General features: G+C 33.5%; 1 pseudogene; it reads left to right on the top strand.

Annotated features, from left to right (window-relative positions):
- LOC149250913 (cryptochrome-1-like) overlaps positions 1 to 16,014 on the top strand; it is a 185,722-nt pseudogene that overhangs the window by 124,511 nt on the left and 45,197 nt on the right.

Raw genomic sequence — 16,014 nt, 5'->3', positions numbered from 1 at the left:
AAGCTTCTTCTTTACTAGGGGACAAATTCATCAACTTTAGCTACACAAGATTTTTCTTTTGCATCATCACATCATCAAAGAATTTCAACCTTCTGAAACATCATTCCTTCTATCCTTACTTGGAGACAAGGTCATCAACAATGTATATTTTAATTTTACCAAGATTATTAAAACTCCCTCTTTCTATCATGCTCAATATTTTCATCATTATTTCATATGAGGTAGGCTTACCTCGTTACAACTTTGACAATTATGTACCTGCTCATATGATGGAGACCTACTATAAATTTATAACCTCAAACATACCTCGAATTTCTTTTTCTACATTCTTTGATGGGGCTCCCTCCCACCATGACAATATTAACATCTTCATGGTTCATATTTATATGAGTCTAGTTTTATCAAAGTGCCCAAGGATCCAAATTGATTACCAAGTTATCATTCCCTCCATTCATCATGCTCATTATTCCCAAGGAGTCATGATTAAGTACAATAGTTTATTTTGTTCTTCTTCCTACTTATCTTGGTCTTACATGAAATTATTTAATAGAAAATACAACCAAGACAAGTATACAAGTACAAGAGCATGAAAACATGGTTGTCACTTTAGGGTTTTCAATAAATCTTAGAGAAGGAGACTTCTAGGGTTTCAGATTCAAACCCTAAATTTCATGATATTTCCTTTTGAAACATCAACTCTAGGGTTTGAATCTCAAATCCAATTCTATTATTTCTAGGATTTTCCATTTACCCTAGACTACCTACTAACCCTAAAACCCAAAAGCTAGGGTTTCTTATGAGGGAAAAAAATATATTATGGTTAGGGTTTCTCTCTTGACTAGGCTTTCTAAGTATCAACAAAGGTTTTTTTTTACAAAAATTAATGACCTTTATGAAGACTACAGACCCTTAAAAGTCAAGAGTAAGGTTTTATATCAAATTAGGGTTAGAGTCTTCTTACTTGATAGGGGATTTCTACTTCAAACATCATCTAGGTTTTTGTAATCCATAGATTCCAAAGATGAAGTCTACAAACCTTATGATCAAAACATCCATTGAAAAATCCCAACACATTTAAAAAAAAAAATTGAAATATGAAAATGCACATACCTTATAACTACATACCTTAGTCAAACATTGATTGTTGAAAGCCTGCCTTATTTAACTTCCATAGCTACTACAATATTTCCACTATTTCCAAAAAAAATCATTAAGCTAATGTCTTTTTATGAGGCTTTCTTCACAATTCAAAGTATTGATTCTTCCATTGATGTCATGGTCTTCTTGCTGCTTTTAAAAGTGAAAAATCCAAAGATGCCAAGGCCATAGACTGCCTTTAAAGGAACTGCAACTTCATGATCTTCTCAAGATGCAATAATCAAACCAAGATGTTTTTCAAGGTGATCTGCAAGATAACGTTTCAAAATTCTACAAATTCTTCCCTCTAGTTAGGGATTTCTAGTTTCACAATATATTTGTATAACAAACCTATAAGGTCCTCACGTATTGCTTCAATAAAGTCTCATGATTTTAGACAATTCAAACAATGATACTATATGAGAGACGATTCCACTTGTTCTGCTTGACTATCAGTTAGGGAAGGATATATAAGTTGCTATAGGTTCTTAGATAGGATCCTTCCTTCATTGTTATAGTCAGAGATGTATTTCTTCCTCCAAAGATTCCTTTTAACAAATGCTATAGGATCTCAAATTTAATTTATTCATGGGATGTTGGAATATTATTGATGCTTCTTCTATCATTTATTGCAGTGGATGCTTTCAAGAAGGTAAGATTATAAACTCTTCTTACTATTGCACAAGGATCTTCTTTTACTATTGTAAGAGGGACATTTATAGGTTTCTCCTTAATTTAAATCTAAGATAATATACCTTTGGTTGGGGATTCTTGAAACCCAAATATTGATCTCTTAGACTGGTGTGATTCTTCTTCAAAAGTTGACTTTCTTTAATCATTGTCATGGTTTGGGATTTCCAACATATATATGCATAAAACATAAAAGTATCTCAACTTCTATACTCATGTTCAAAATTCATATCTTATATATGCATGTGCAAGATCACTTTGTCCTATTGAAGTACGATGATTTTAGTTTTCAGACTAGGTTTGATATTTTAACAATACATTTTCAAACTCAATTTAGATACCCTCTTTAGAATGTGAATTTTTGTCTTTAATCATGTTCAATATTTGTTTCTGGATTACTGAAATGGTGCAAAAATTTAGATGCATAGTTTCAAAACCAATGCCTCTAACATATGTCAAGGAATTCAATCCTTCCATCAAAGTACTTGGACTTGAATGGGTTATTAAGCTAGCCCCTCAGTCCTTATAAATAATGCTTCTCGAACTGTGATGGATTGCACTTTCAGACTCTGATTCTCTATAGTACCTCACTGCAAATTCAATCATCTTAGTAAACTTTGGATTTGTACAAAAATGAAGTTCTGTGAATTCATATTTGATCTTATGCTATTGAAACATTGTTGATTGATCTCTTATTTTTCCCATTTTCTAGCCCTTAACTCTGATGCCATGTTGGAAAACTGATTAGGGCATAGTGTTTTCCATTCTTGACAATTGCTTATGATTATATTATTATTATGTGTGTCTAATTTTCTCATCAAATAAAATCCAAACAAATATAAATCACAAGAACATAGGATGTAGGCATCATGTTAGGGAAAAACCCCTCTTAGAGGGTAAAAGCCACGAGAATTTTCTCTTCTTATCAACTTCAAATTAGATTTCCAAGACCACATACCTAAATACCAACACACAATGACCAGATAAGCCATCCAACCAAGATATTTGCTTCATCAAATTCAACTACTACCTTCTACTCCTTTAGAACTATGGAGACCCAAGAGAATTCACACTTAAAAGGAGGGTGACATCCTTTTACTTTCTCGCTACACTTTCTGCCTCTTCTTAAGCCTCTTCACATTCCTTCCTTACTTCAGAATAGATAAGAAAATATGTGGTTTAATTTCTCACCAATTAAGGTTGGATTTCATCATATTTATAGTCTTCTAATGGGTTGTATGTGTCACTTCAAGCTTGACTTGAATGGATGGAAGACCTGATTAGTTGGTGGACTCTAAGACACTTTTTACATAGAATAAATTTCTCTTTTTCTTTTACAAGATCCCCAAAGGGTCCATGACATCATGAATTTGAATTTGAATCCAAATGAAATCCATAAAACAAACAATGGGTGCTAGAACTATTGACTATTGACCCAAGCATTAAATCCATGCTTCAAAAAGTTAATATTTTACAATAAAATTTGTTTTTCTTTCTTTTAATAATACATAATTACATCATAACACAAAAAATAATTATGAATACTGAAAATAATTACAATTTCCAATGCTATCTTGATACATAACTCTTTGCCACCTACCATACCACATCATGGTCATGACACTACCATGTTTCACTTAAAAAAGGTCCACTTGGCAACCCTAAAATGCCAAATTCATTTGCCACTTGTCATGACCATATGGTTTCATCTCATCATCCTACCACCTAACTCTGCCTTGTCATCACAATAACACTTGTCCTCACCTTATTTTTCCATGTCATATGTGCATGGGCATATAGGCCTTAAAATATTTCCTGGATCACCAATGTAAAAACGACATGTAAAATATACACAAGGATCATCCTTGGGGCATTACACTAGTGTTTTTTCTATTATTTTCCATTAATCCTTCCAAAATTTTCTTATGAATTTGGATTTCCGTTATTTAGTATTGCTTCAATAAATATACCATTATTGTGAGTTGATTTCATGAAAACATATTCTACTTGGATTGTATTATTTGTACTTTGAATTCCAAGAAATTATAAATAATTTGTGAGACTATCAATGACAACAAAAATGGCATACTTAAATTTAGAATGTGTTCAAAAAGTAATCCATTTGATTGATATATTTCCTCATTATTGTTTATGTGTAAGGGTTTAGGTAACATTAGATTCTAGACAATCTCTCCATTATTTTAAATACCTGACATTCTCTTACAAATTTCTAAATATCTATCCTAATTCTTGCCCCAAATATTTTTTTTTACCTTTGACATGTTTTAAGGAATAAAAAAATTCATTGTATGGGGGAGATACGAGAATCCTATATTACTTTTTGTTTCAAATTTGATTGATGGAATAAAAATATATTATCATTATAGAAAAGGATATCTCTCTTCCATTCACATTGTTCAATAGATTTCTTCCCTTCTTTTACACATTATATTTTTTGGCTACTATTATTATATTCTTGCTAGTGATCTTGAGTTACTTCCATCCACACAAGAATTGAAGATGTAATGGAATATAATTGAATGCTTATTCTATTCTAGATGGTGCATCTTCAACCACATTTACTTTCCATTTATGTAGATTATTTCAAAATTGAGAAATAGATTCTAGCTTCATTTCAATGATTTTTCCACAAAATGTCAGACTTAGGACCTATTTTGAACAAGAGACAAGGAAGTTTAAGAGGGAAACTTAGTCAATCCAATTCAATTGGTGCAATTCACTAGCCCTCTCTTCCAATCTTTGACTATATTCTTCATATTTCTCTTGATCCTATGTTTGATTTAATCCAATTGTGGTAGCCATGTTGGATCTAGTGGTGAGTTTCTCAATGCTCTCCTATAATCTAGCTATACCATTTTATTTTAGCCTATATATAACTTAGGGGTAGTCTCCTTCCAAGAGTTGTTGAAGGTTTGATATTTTATCAAATCCTTTCAACCTAATCTAGTGATGCTTGTAGGGTTCTCCTTGTATTTTGATTGGTATTCTTTAATTCTCCATAGGTATTCTTGAACCTTGCCTTACTCATCCTTTCATTCTCATTTGTCTTGTAATTTGACTACCACTTCATGGTGAATACATTATTGAGTGACTCTGGCTGGATTTGATTGAGTGCCCTAAATCAAATTATATATATATTTTTAATGCTAGGAGGTCATCATATATTCGATGGTACATGGAAACTGTTGAATACCTAACTCTTAAGAGGCAATAGAAACCGTCAGATATCTGACACTGTACCAACGAAACTAAGCATCAGATTTATAACAATCTCATCGTACAAACTGATTATAACGATGATTATCCGATGCTCAGCTGTTGGAAATATGACTCCGTACCAATATAATGAACCATTAGGTCCCGTAGGATTGGATTAATAAGTCAGTGAATATCTGACGTCAAAGCGTTGCCATTTTTGGCATCTAGGGCGATGAAGCTACAACACTCCCATCGCACAAGTTTTTCTTTAGTCTGTCAGAGTTAAGTTGGGTTCCAACTATACCCTACCCATTATAGAGATATATACACTTAAAGAGCACTTGTAAGATGCCTTTTTAGAAAGGAGGCAACATGAAGCAGTTGCTAGAGCTTCTTTGGAAAATGACACAGAAGAAGGCTTGGGAGAATACTTGGAAAATGCCAATGCTTTATTGTCAAAACATATGAATGTTGATAGGGATCTAATTAGAAACAACACAATGTTTGCAACAAGGTCATAAGATGATCAATTGTTTCCCATCATGGTTGGGGAAATTATGTGGATTGACGACTACAAGGTCACATTAATTAAGGCAAATAATTGCTTGGGCACAATCGAGTTTCTATTTAGGGTTTTTTTTTTTTTAGGTAAGAAAAAGCCAACAACTTTGTATTATAAAAAGATGTTTACATCAAGAAATATACTTATATTTTTTCATACATATATCTGGCATAAATCTATGCCAAAACAATAACAAAATAACTTAATTTCTAGAATATAGATTCCACGGGACTACATCTCCAAAACAAAATTACAAAATGAGAATGTCATAATATATAACTACATCAAAAATAAATGCTTGTAGATCATATACAAAGATAAAGGAACCTTCAGGTAAACCGAATCTTTCCATACCATTGTAATGCACCATTTTTGTATTGTTCAAAGTTGATCTCCCCCAGAGTATATCTATGTCCCTTCTTTGAGAGTGTGTCAGTAGTTTTGTTCGTTTCTCTATATATGGGCAAATGTCACTAGTCTAAAGTGTCCAATAAAATCTCTTATTCTTCTCATCCAATTTGAAATCATAAGTGGATTGAAAGTGGACTTTTGTTTTACCCATTCAATTACTACTTTTGAATCCCCAAAGACATCTAAATACTCCAAAGATAACCATTTGGTACATAAAACGACTCCCCAAAGTGCAATTACCTAATCTCGAGAATTAGTACCAATACCATAGTTCCAGTAAAAATTGAACATTGACCAGGATCAAGAACAATGAAAGCCCCACTATCGCATTTGTTTCAAAATGAAACACCATCAAAAACTCCCATAGGGAAGTTGTTCCAGTTATCTAATTATTGTATGCTCTTATGTTTTCTCTTATGAACCACATGCCAAATATCATTGAAATAAAATACATAGATCCTACTAGTGTCAGGTGGGATATTTTCAAAAATAAAATCATTTTTTCTCCTCCAAATTCCCCAAAAAGTATAAAATGGAAGAGTTTTGTATTCATTAAACTCCTTTGTCCACTCCATAAAACATTCTTCAATAGATGATGGATTCCAACCATCTGTAAATTTTAAAAATTTTGTAATACTGATCCATATGGAAATTGTAATTGGACATTTGATGAAAAGGTAAGTAACATCCTTAGTTTTTTCCTTGCACATGGCACATCTGTCTAGACCTATATATCCTCTCTTGCAAAAAAATTCCCAAGTTAAAATCATGTTTTTCATACCAACCACATAAAACATTTTAGTTTTAGTGGAAGTTTCCACTTGCAAACTTTTATTGAAGGTTTTAAACCTGTATACAAATTACCCGCAAATGAATTCTTAAAAACAAAAAAAAATACAATGGTGAGAACAAAAAATATACACAGATATGTTTCTCCTGGAACCTAGAACTAGGAAAACCAGATTGATTTTTCATTATGTTCCTTTCAACGTTATGATATAAATATATCATATACATTTCAAAGCATTCATAAAGCCCCAATCCATTAACCGTGGATTATAACATAGTCGTAGTTACCTCCACTGAATCTACAAAATACCATGGAAAAAACCATCATGCCCAAAACCATGTGCCAAAAACCATGTGAAAAACCATGGGTGGGTTTCCCACAATCCTTTGAGCCCACCTCTCATCCTTGGGTCCACCCAACCATCCTTGGGTCCACATTAAATAAACAATTTGGGACGCTACCCTGAACCCAGTGAAGGGGGCTACTGCGCCCCCTGTAAAGCCCTTGATCAACCCCCCATTGTGCCTGACACAACATAACAACACTTGGAACTAGCTCTGCAAAGCATATAACACATACCAAACATTCTCCCACTTCTTGTTTCCTTTTAACACAGAGGGACGTAGGAGTACACAATCATCGGTATGAGTCCACAATGCCCATTGTTTCTCTACACCAAGAAAACTTCTTAGTTCTCAAAAATTTTGTCAATGCATCTACAACATTCTTCAAAGTGTCCCCCTTTACTAGCAACACCCTTTTATCTTCAACCAGATCCCTCACAAAGTGATACTGAACATCAATATGCTTAATCTTCAAATTATAAGCATGGTTGTTAACTAAGAAAAATTCACTTTGATTGTCGTAATCTATCATTATAGCTCATTGTACCAACCCCATATGTGAACTCGATATCTTCAACCAAACTACTTATTTTCTTGCATGAGTGGTTGTCATGTATTCAACCTCTATATTTGGAATTGCCACTACAAACTGTCTCTTGCTCATCCAATTCATTTCTCCTCCAAATAGGTTAAGCACATGCCCACTTATATATTCTCTATTCCAAATATCCAATCCAATCTACATCAACAAGGCCACATATGTCCAACACCCTCTCCAATCCTAGTCTTCCTTGTTGGCATAAACCATAATCACTAGTGCCACACAAATACTTGAAACCATGCTTTATTAGTGTCTAATTATGCTTCCCTAGTTTTGACATAAACTTGTTTAATGCCCCCACTACATCTGTAATTTCTAGTATGGTACATACCATTACATGCATCAAACTACAACTACACTCACATATGGAACATGAGACATGTCCTCTTCCTCTTTTTGTGACTTGGGACACTTTTTTGCAGATAACTTTACACCTACATGAATAGGAACCTTAATCGAATTTACTATCTTGCACATTAAACCTCTGAAATATTGTCTCGATATACTTCCTATGTTTTAACCAGAGCTTCCTCTTTTCTTGATAATATTTAATTTCCATGCCCAAAATGAAGTTTGCAGCACCAAGATCCTTCATGTCAAATTTAGAGGAAAATTGGGTCTTCACATCCTGGATAATTTCTTTGTCATTTCCAATCAATAACATATCATCCACATACAAGACCAAATAAATAACATGATCACCAAGTAATTTATAATACACACAGTGATCCAGTTTTCTCCTTGTGAAGCCAAGTCCTTGTATATATGTATCAAATTTTTGATACCACATCCTTGGTGATTTCTTTAACCCATACAAATAATTCTTTAACCTACACACTAGTTATTTCTTACCCTTCACTGCAAAGCCTTCTGGTTGCTTCATATAGATCTCTTCTTCCAGATCCCATGTAGAAATGTTGTCTTCACATCCATATGTTCTACCTCAAAATAAAAAGCAACAACATCAGATAAAAGTAATCTAATAGAAGATAACTTGGCAACACAAGAAAAAATATCACCAAAATAAATTTCCGACACCTAGAAATAACCTTTCACTTCTAATCAAGCTTTGTATTTCTCCACTTTTCCTTCTTCATTAATATTCTTTTTAAACATCCATTTTCTTCCAATGGGTTTTCTTCCAACTGAAAACTCTACTAGATCCCAAGCCTCATTTTTGTCCAAAGCTATCATTTCTTCAATCGTGGCCTTCTTCTAGAGTTTTCAATCCTTTGAATGCACTACTTCCCTAATAGTTCTAGGATCATCATCAGTAATACATAAAGAAAAATTTGAAAAAAAACCATATGTACTATACCTATTTGGTTTCCTTCTTTGCCGAATTGACCTCCTCAAAACCATATTTTGTGGTTCTTCTTCTTCTTCTTCTTATTCTTTTGTGGAGTCTGAATATTGATTCTTCATATCAAAATCTATCTTCTCTAGTTCCTTTCCCTTAGTATGACTTCATGTTTCTTGACATATTTCATCTCTCTAAATACCACATCTTGACTGTACACAACATTCTTTATTTCTAGGTTCCAAAGCTTGTAACATTTTAAACCATCTCTATACCTAATAAAGATGCACCTTTTAGATTTACTATCCAACTTGGTTCTTTTCTCCTTTGGAACATGTACATATGCATCACAACCAAATACCCTGAGATGTGAGAGAGAGGGTTTCTTACCAATCGACACTTCATGTGGAGTCTTATCCTCCAACACTAATGAAGGCGATCTATTAAACATGTAACATGTAGTATCCACTACCTCTACCTAGAATATCCACCACATTTGCCTAGAATTCTTGCCCTAATCCAACACCACTTAGCATGTTCCTTTCCTTTTCCATCAATGTTTTTTTCATTCTTTCTACAACTCCGTTCTATTGAGGTGTGTATGGAGTAGAATTATGTTGTGCTATACAAAAATTCTTATAAAAATATTTGAATTACTTCTTGCAGAACTCTCCACCATTATCTATCCTCAACACCTTAATCTTCTTCTATATCTTATTTTCCACTAGAGCCTTAAATTCTTTAAGCCTATCAAAGGCTTAAATTTCTTCCTAAGAAAATATATCCATGCATTCCTCAAGAATTCATCTATAAACGATACGTAGTACACAAATTTACCTAGTGATGGAACTAACATAGGTCCAAACACATCACTGTGCACAAGCTCTAATATTAATTTTGGCCTTTTAACACAAGAGGGAAAACTCACCCAATTATGATTTCCATATACACAATTTTCACAAAAATGAAAATTCAGAGAGAAACTAGACATATATTATACCATACCATTAGCATGTAGTATTTGAAGTCACTTCTCTCTAATATGTCCCAGTATTTTATGACAAAGCATAGTCTTTTCACCAAAGGCTACAAGATATTATGCTCCACTCTCAGGAACAACATAAAGATTTTACCCATCAATAATAATAATTCCGAAAAGCTTGTATAAAGTTATTATTCAAGCTTCCCTCATCAATACCAATGCTCCTCGAACCATCTTGTAGGTATCTTTCTCAAAAACTGTCTTTACACCTGCATCATCCATCTTTCTTATAGAAATTAGATTTTTGGCCAATTCAAGAATGTTTATAACACCATTAAGTGTTCTAATCCTTCCACCTATAAGATTTATCCTGAATTTTCCTCATCCTATGATTCAACTCTTCCTTTCATCACTTAGGAAGAAATCGCCACCATCATATTTCTTGTATCTATAGAACCACACCCTATCTATAGAACCTAAGTCAATCAACCATTCCTCATGATCTACTTGTGTACTTGAAGAAGAACCCAAGTACACATCCCCACCTTCATCTGAGGTGGTTTTCACCTCTACAAAAGGAGAATCATCATATCCCTCTACTTTCTCAAGATTTTTAGATATACAAACCTTTTTTTAGTGCCCTTCTTTTCCGCATTTCCAACATACCTTTACAAATTTTCCTAGAGATTTATATCTGCCACTATATTTAGATCTACCACTTGAGGAATTATTTCTATTTATGTTCTGGGACCATCCTCTTACAAAAAAAGCATTTTCGTTATAGCTCTCCATATTTTTTCATCTCATATCTTCCGATAACAAGGCTAATACTATTTCAACAAATTTCAAGGTAGTTGTATTTCTACCTATCACAACAACTAGATTATCCCACAAGTGTAGTAGAGAACACAAAAAATCGATGCACATATCTTCATCTAAAATTTTAATAGCAATAGATAATAACTAACTTACCATAATATTGAAGGTGTTCAGATGGTCTGTCACCAAGTATCCATCCCTCATCCTCAGGTTAAACATATTTATTTATTTATTTATTTATTTTTTTTTAATTTTTTTTTTTTTTTTTTTTTTTTTTTTTTTTTTTTTTTTTTTTTTTTCCGTAGGAACAATTTGTTCACCAAGAACTTAGATTGATACAAATCTCCTAACGTGTCCCACAAAGACTTCTTTATAGCATCTCCTAAACATTCAATAATAATGAATATGAGACACATAGTCCTATTTTTCTATAACATTTTCATTGGTTTAGTACCTAAATCCACCTCAATCCACCAACAGATCCTCCATCTTAAGCTTCCACAACTCAAATCTATGTTCGTTGAATTTATCGATTTGTATCTTTCCAATTTTTGCCATCTCCTTTCACTGCAAGAATTGATCTTGCAGATCTCCCACTGGAATAGGGTCTACCGCAGGGCCGAACAAAATGCCTCAACCATAAATGTAACCCCTTGAAGCCAAAACTGCTCTAATACCAAATGAAGGTTTTAACCCTATACAAAAATTACTTGCAAACAAATTCTTAAAAACAAAAAATATACAATGGCGAGAAAAAAATATACAAAAATGTTTTTATCCTAGAACCCAAAACTAGGAAAGCCATATTGATTTTTAATTATGTTCCTTTCAATGTTAAAATACATTATATACATGCCAAAGAATTCATAAACTGCCAATTTATTAACTCTAGATTAGAACATAAATGTAGTTCCCTTGACCAGATCTACAAGATGCAATGGGAAAAACCATCATGCCCAAGACCATACACCAAAAACCATGGCTAAAACCATGGGTGGGTCACCCACAACCCTTGGGATGACCCCATCCTTGTGTCCACATAAATAAATATAATTTGGGGTGTTTCCCTGAACCATGTGCAAGGGGGGTACTATCCCCCTTCAAACCCCCTATAAGGGGGGAGGGGGGGCTGCTGCCCCCCTTTTACCCAATGAAACATAACAACACCTGGAACTAGTCATGAAAAGAATATAACACATACCCAACATTCCTTAACCACCACCTTTCCCCTTCCTTCAGATGTGATTGAGAAATGTACATGTAGACCTTCTTAACAGTGATATTCCCTTGAAATACACTTTCATTGCATGTAAAGTAATCATCATTTCCTATCATGTAGATACAAAGAAAATATAAATTATGCACATATATGTCCTAGTGCAAGTTAATTCACCAATTAACCCCAAGTATTTAGAGCATTCTCAGGTCGGATAGTGATGGATCGGATAAGCTATCAAAATATGATATAAAAAATAAATTTCTTTATCATGGATGTACCTAATGAGTTGACAAGGCAAAGAATGATTTTCCAAGAAACCTATAATAGGGTCTAAACCAATTTTAGCTAATGTGCCTTCCCCAATCTCCCACTTCAAGTTTCCAATCAACTAATGTTTAGCCTTTGTAAGGTTGTTCCATACATAAGAGGCTTTGTTGGTAACCTGAGACCCTAACTCAATCCATATTTCCACTAACTGTTGTTTAAGATATTTTCTAAGACTATCTTTTGCCATATTCCTTGTCCATATAAAGCCATCCATAAGATTTTCATTTCCATAATCCATCCAAACAATTCAATTTTCTTTAACGCCCATCCTTTGTCTTCTTTCCTCTTTGATAATTCCTCCAATCTTACTATAAATGTATCTTGTCACTATCTTTAGCACCTAGAAAAATGAAGTTAGATATCAAAGAATTAATCTACTTAATGACATGTTTGGGGATAAAAAAAATATGTTTCTAGTATACTGTAAGATAATACAAGACAGATTGATCCAATATCAATCTTCCACCAAGTGTTATACATTTCAATGACCAATTCGCCAACTTTTTCTCAAATTTTGGTATCAACCATTTACAATTTCTTATGCCATAATTATTTTGTTTCTTGTGGAAGCCTAGATATTTAAAACCATTATCCAAATCAACCACATCAATTGCAAACAAATCAATAATATCCAATACTAATTCTTGTACTGTGGCCGCTTCAATAAGTTGAGATTTTGAACTACTCATTAGAAGACATATTGCTTCACCAAAAACATAAGTAATATGGTGCTAGTACATTAGTGGAATTTTGAAGTCTAAAATGGGCCTCCTAAGAAAAATGTGCAACCAAAATAAACTTTATAAGAACCAATAGGATTAAAGATGATAATGCCAACCATGGGGGATGATTCATCATTTTTGGAGTAAAAAATTAAAAGGATTAAAAAAAATAAAATAATAAAACTACTTTTTCAACTCATATTTTCAACTTATCTCCCTAAGGTTTTACTCAAATTACGAATGGGAGTACTCGTTGGATGAAAAACTTAATTCCTCATCCAAGGAGTACCCATGTTGCATACTTTTGTTGGACCTTGTTATACGAAAAATGAGAAATACATGAAAAAATGTGTTTGCATTCACATTTTTCATGTATTTCTCATTTTGTGTGTAGTAGGGTCCATCGAAAGTATCCAACATGGGTACTCCTTGGACGAGGAATCAAATTATGCATCCAATGAGTGTTTCCACTTTAAATTTGAGTAAACCCATAGGGAGATAAGTTTAAAATACGAATTGAAAAAAAATAGTTTTTTCTTTTCTTCCTCTAAAATTTGATGATGTAATCTAATCTTATTTTATTATTTCTACTATTATTTTATAATTTCCTTAGGAGGCCCATTTTAGACCTCAAAACGTCCCTAATGTTTCCATTCCAATGTGGAGACATTCCCAAATATTAAAACATCATATACGAACATAAGATGTGTTATAGAAATATTTTTGGTGATCTTTATACCCACAAAAAAACCTATGTTCTTTGCCTCATATATCATTTGACGCGATCCTTCTATGATCATTTTAAATAGTAGGGGAATAATGAGCGCCCTTGTCTCAACCTTCTCGGAGGCTTGAAGAATTTTGATGGCACTCCATTTACCAAAACAACATAATTCACAGATGTAATGTAGGCCATTATCCAATCAACAACCTCTATGGAAATCCCAATTTTGTGTAAAACCATCCTAAAAAAGCACCAATCTACATAGTCATATGCTTTTATCAAGCCTAATTTCAATAACAATGCCTCCTTTTTTCTTACCTTAATGGAATGTAAGCATTCCTGTGCTATGGCAACTACATCATGTATTTGTCATTGTTTTAGAAACCAAAATTTCTCTAATGTTGTATGCTTAGACATAGTATCTTTTAACCTAAAAGAAATTATCTTTGATACCAACTTGTAGGTAATATTACACAACAAGGTTGGTCGATAATCCTTAAAATTAGTGGCCTAATATAATTTTGGAATCAATGCAATAAATATATAATTTAAGGCTCCAGAAATCTTATGATAATTCCGTGATTCTTTGGCCAAGAGGAGCAAATCTAGTCCCATGATATCTAGAAAATGTAGGAATAATTCTACTATCCACCCGTCCAACCCTGGGATTTTTTCCCAAGAAAAATACTTTATAATTGTTTCAAATTCTTCTATAGTGATCTACCTCCCAATAACTACAATATCTTCAAAACAAAACATTTGTGGATGAGTGTTTATGACCTCTAGTTATTTATCAATATAAACCCTTTCCCTGACTGAGTATAAGTTCACAAAATATCCAACCACCTCCTTGTGTAAATCCTTTTGCTTATAGAGATGTCTTCCCTCTTCATCTTCCAAGTCCCATATAGTATTATCCCTTCTTATCTGCAAGGCATATTTATGGAAAAATTTAGCATCGTTATCTCCTCTAGGTATCCAAATGGATCAACTCTTGAGTCTCCATTCCTTTTCTTGTTGTGCTAAAATAATTATATTCCTAGTTTCTAGGTGCAAGGCCTTTTGGTTTTGTTCTTCAAAGAAAAATCTAGGGTCCGAGGGGAAAGTTAGAAAATCAAGCTCAAGGTCAATCTCAACAAGTTCTTGCTTGTTCCTTCTTGTTTTTTCTCTTTCCCAATTTATGTCTTCCTTCTTAAGGGTTCTTAATTTTTGACAAGCCACGTCCATCTAGGATACTGTTGTTTTATTTTCAAAATTTTCCCATGTATCTTGAACTAGTTTATCAAATTCATAGTCCTTTAACCATGTATGGTTAAACTTGAAGGGAAGACCCTTCCAAGAACATTCACCACACCATTGACGATAAATAGGGGAATGATCCAATGAATTTGAAGAGTTAACCCATGAGCGTATATAACCCAAATGTTCCATCAAATTATCATGTAATTAAAACCTGTCTAGCCTATCCAATGTGTCCATTCCTCCAACTGGGAAGAATAGGATCTAGGGGAATATCCACCAAAAGATTTTGTGCAAATAGATCCTTAAAACAGTCATTTAATGGATCCAATTTACATATCATGCCCTAAACCTCCCCCGCGGAGACCATAAAATTTAAATCTCTCACCACAACGAGAGACCCAATCTTTAATAGCCCACTAACATCCAACCTAGTCTAAAAATCCAATATGGATTCACATGGAGCATAAAAATTCAATATATGTAATATATCCTTTGATCCCCTTATTAATCGAGTTAATAAAATTCTTGCACAAGTATTGTATGACAAGAAATTACCAAGGCTTAAATATCCCACATAGCAGCCAATGCCCTAGAGAGTCCTTGAGCATCTATAGAACAAAAATTCTACTCCAAACATATTTTTGCAGAAAATATGCACGAGCCTTATCCTTGGGGTCATAGTCTCCTGGATTAATATAACATAAGGTATTTTCTTAAACAACAAATGCCGCAGGGAATTCCCTTTAGGGGAATTCCATAAACCCATAATATTCAGGGATGATGGTGACTAACAAAAGTCCTCTATGAGCCTGATCATTTGAACCAAAATGTGTAGGTGATTTTACAAAGTCCAGCTAATCAGAAAATTCTATAAGTTGGCCTTACAAATCCTGGTCCTCAGAGGGAACCTATTTTTGTCTACCCC

The sequence above is a fragment of the Pinus tabuliformis genome, chromosome 7 (genome assembly GCF_031772625.1).
Source record: "Pinus tabuliformis cultivar Carrire ecotype Pingquan chromosome 7, CPIR1, whole genome shotgun sequence".
NCBI classification, from domain to species: domain Eukaryota; kingdom Viridiplantae; phylum Streptophyta; class Pinopsida; order Pinales; family Pinaceae; genus Pinus; species Pinus tabuliformis.
This window is presented reverse-complemented; position numbering and strand designations above follow the sequence as displayed.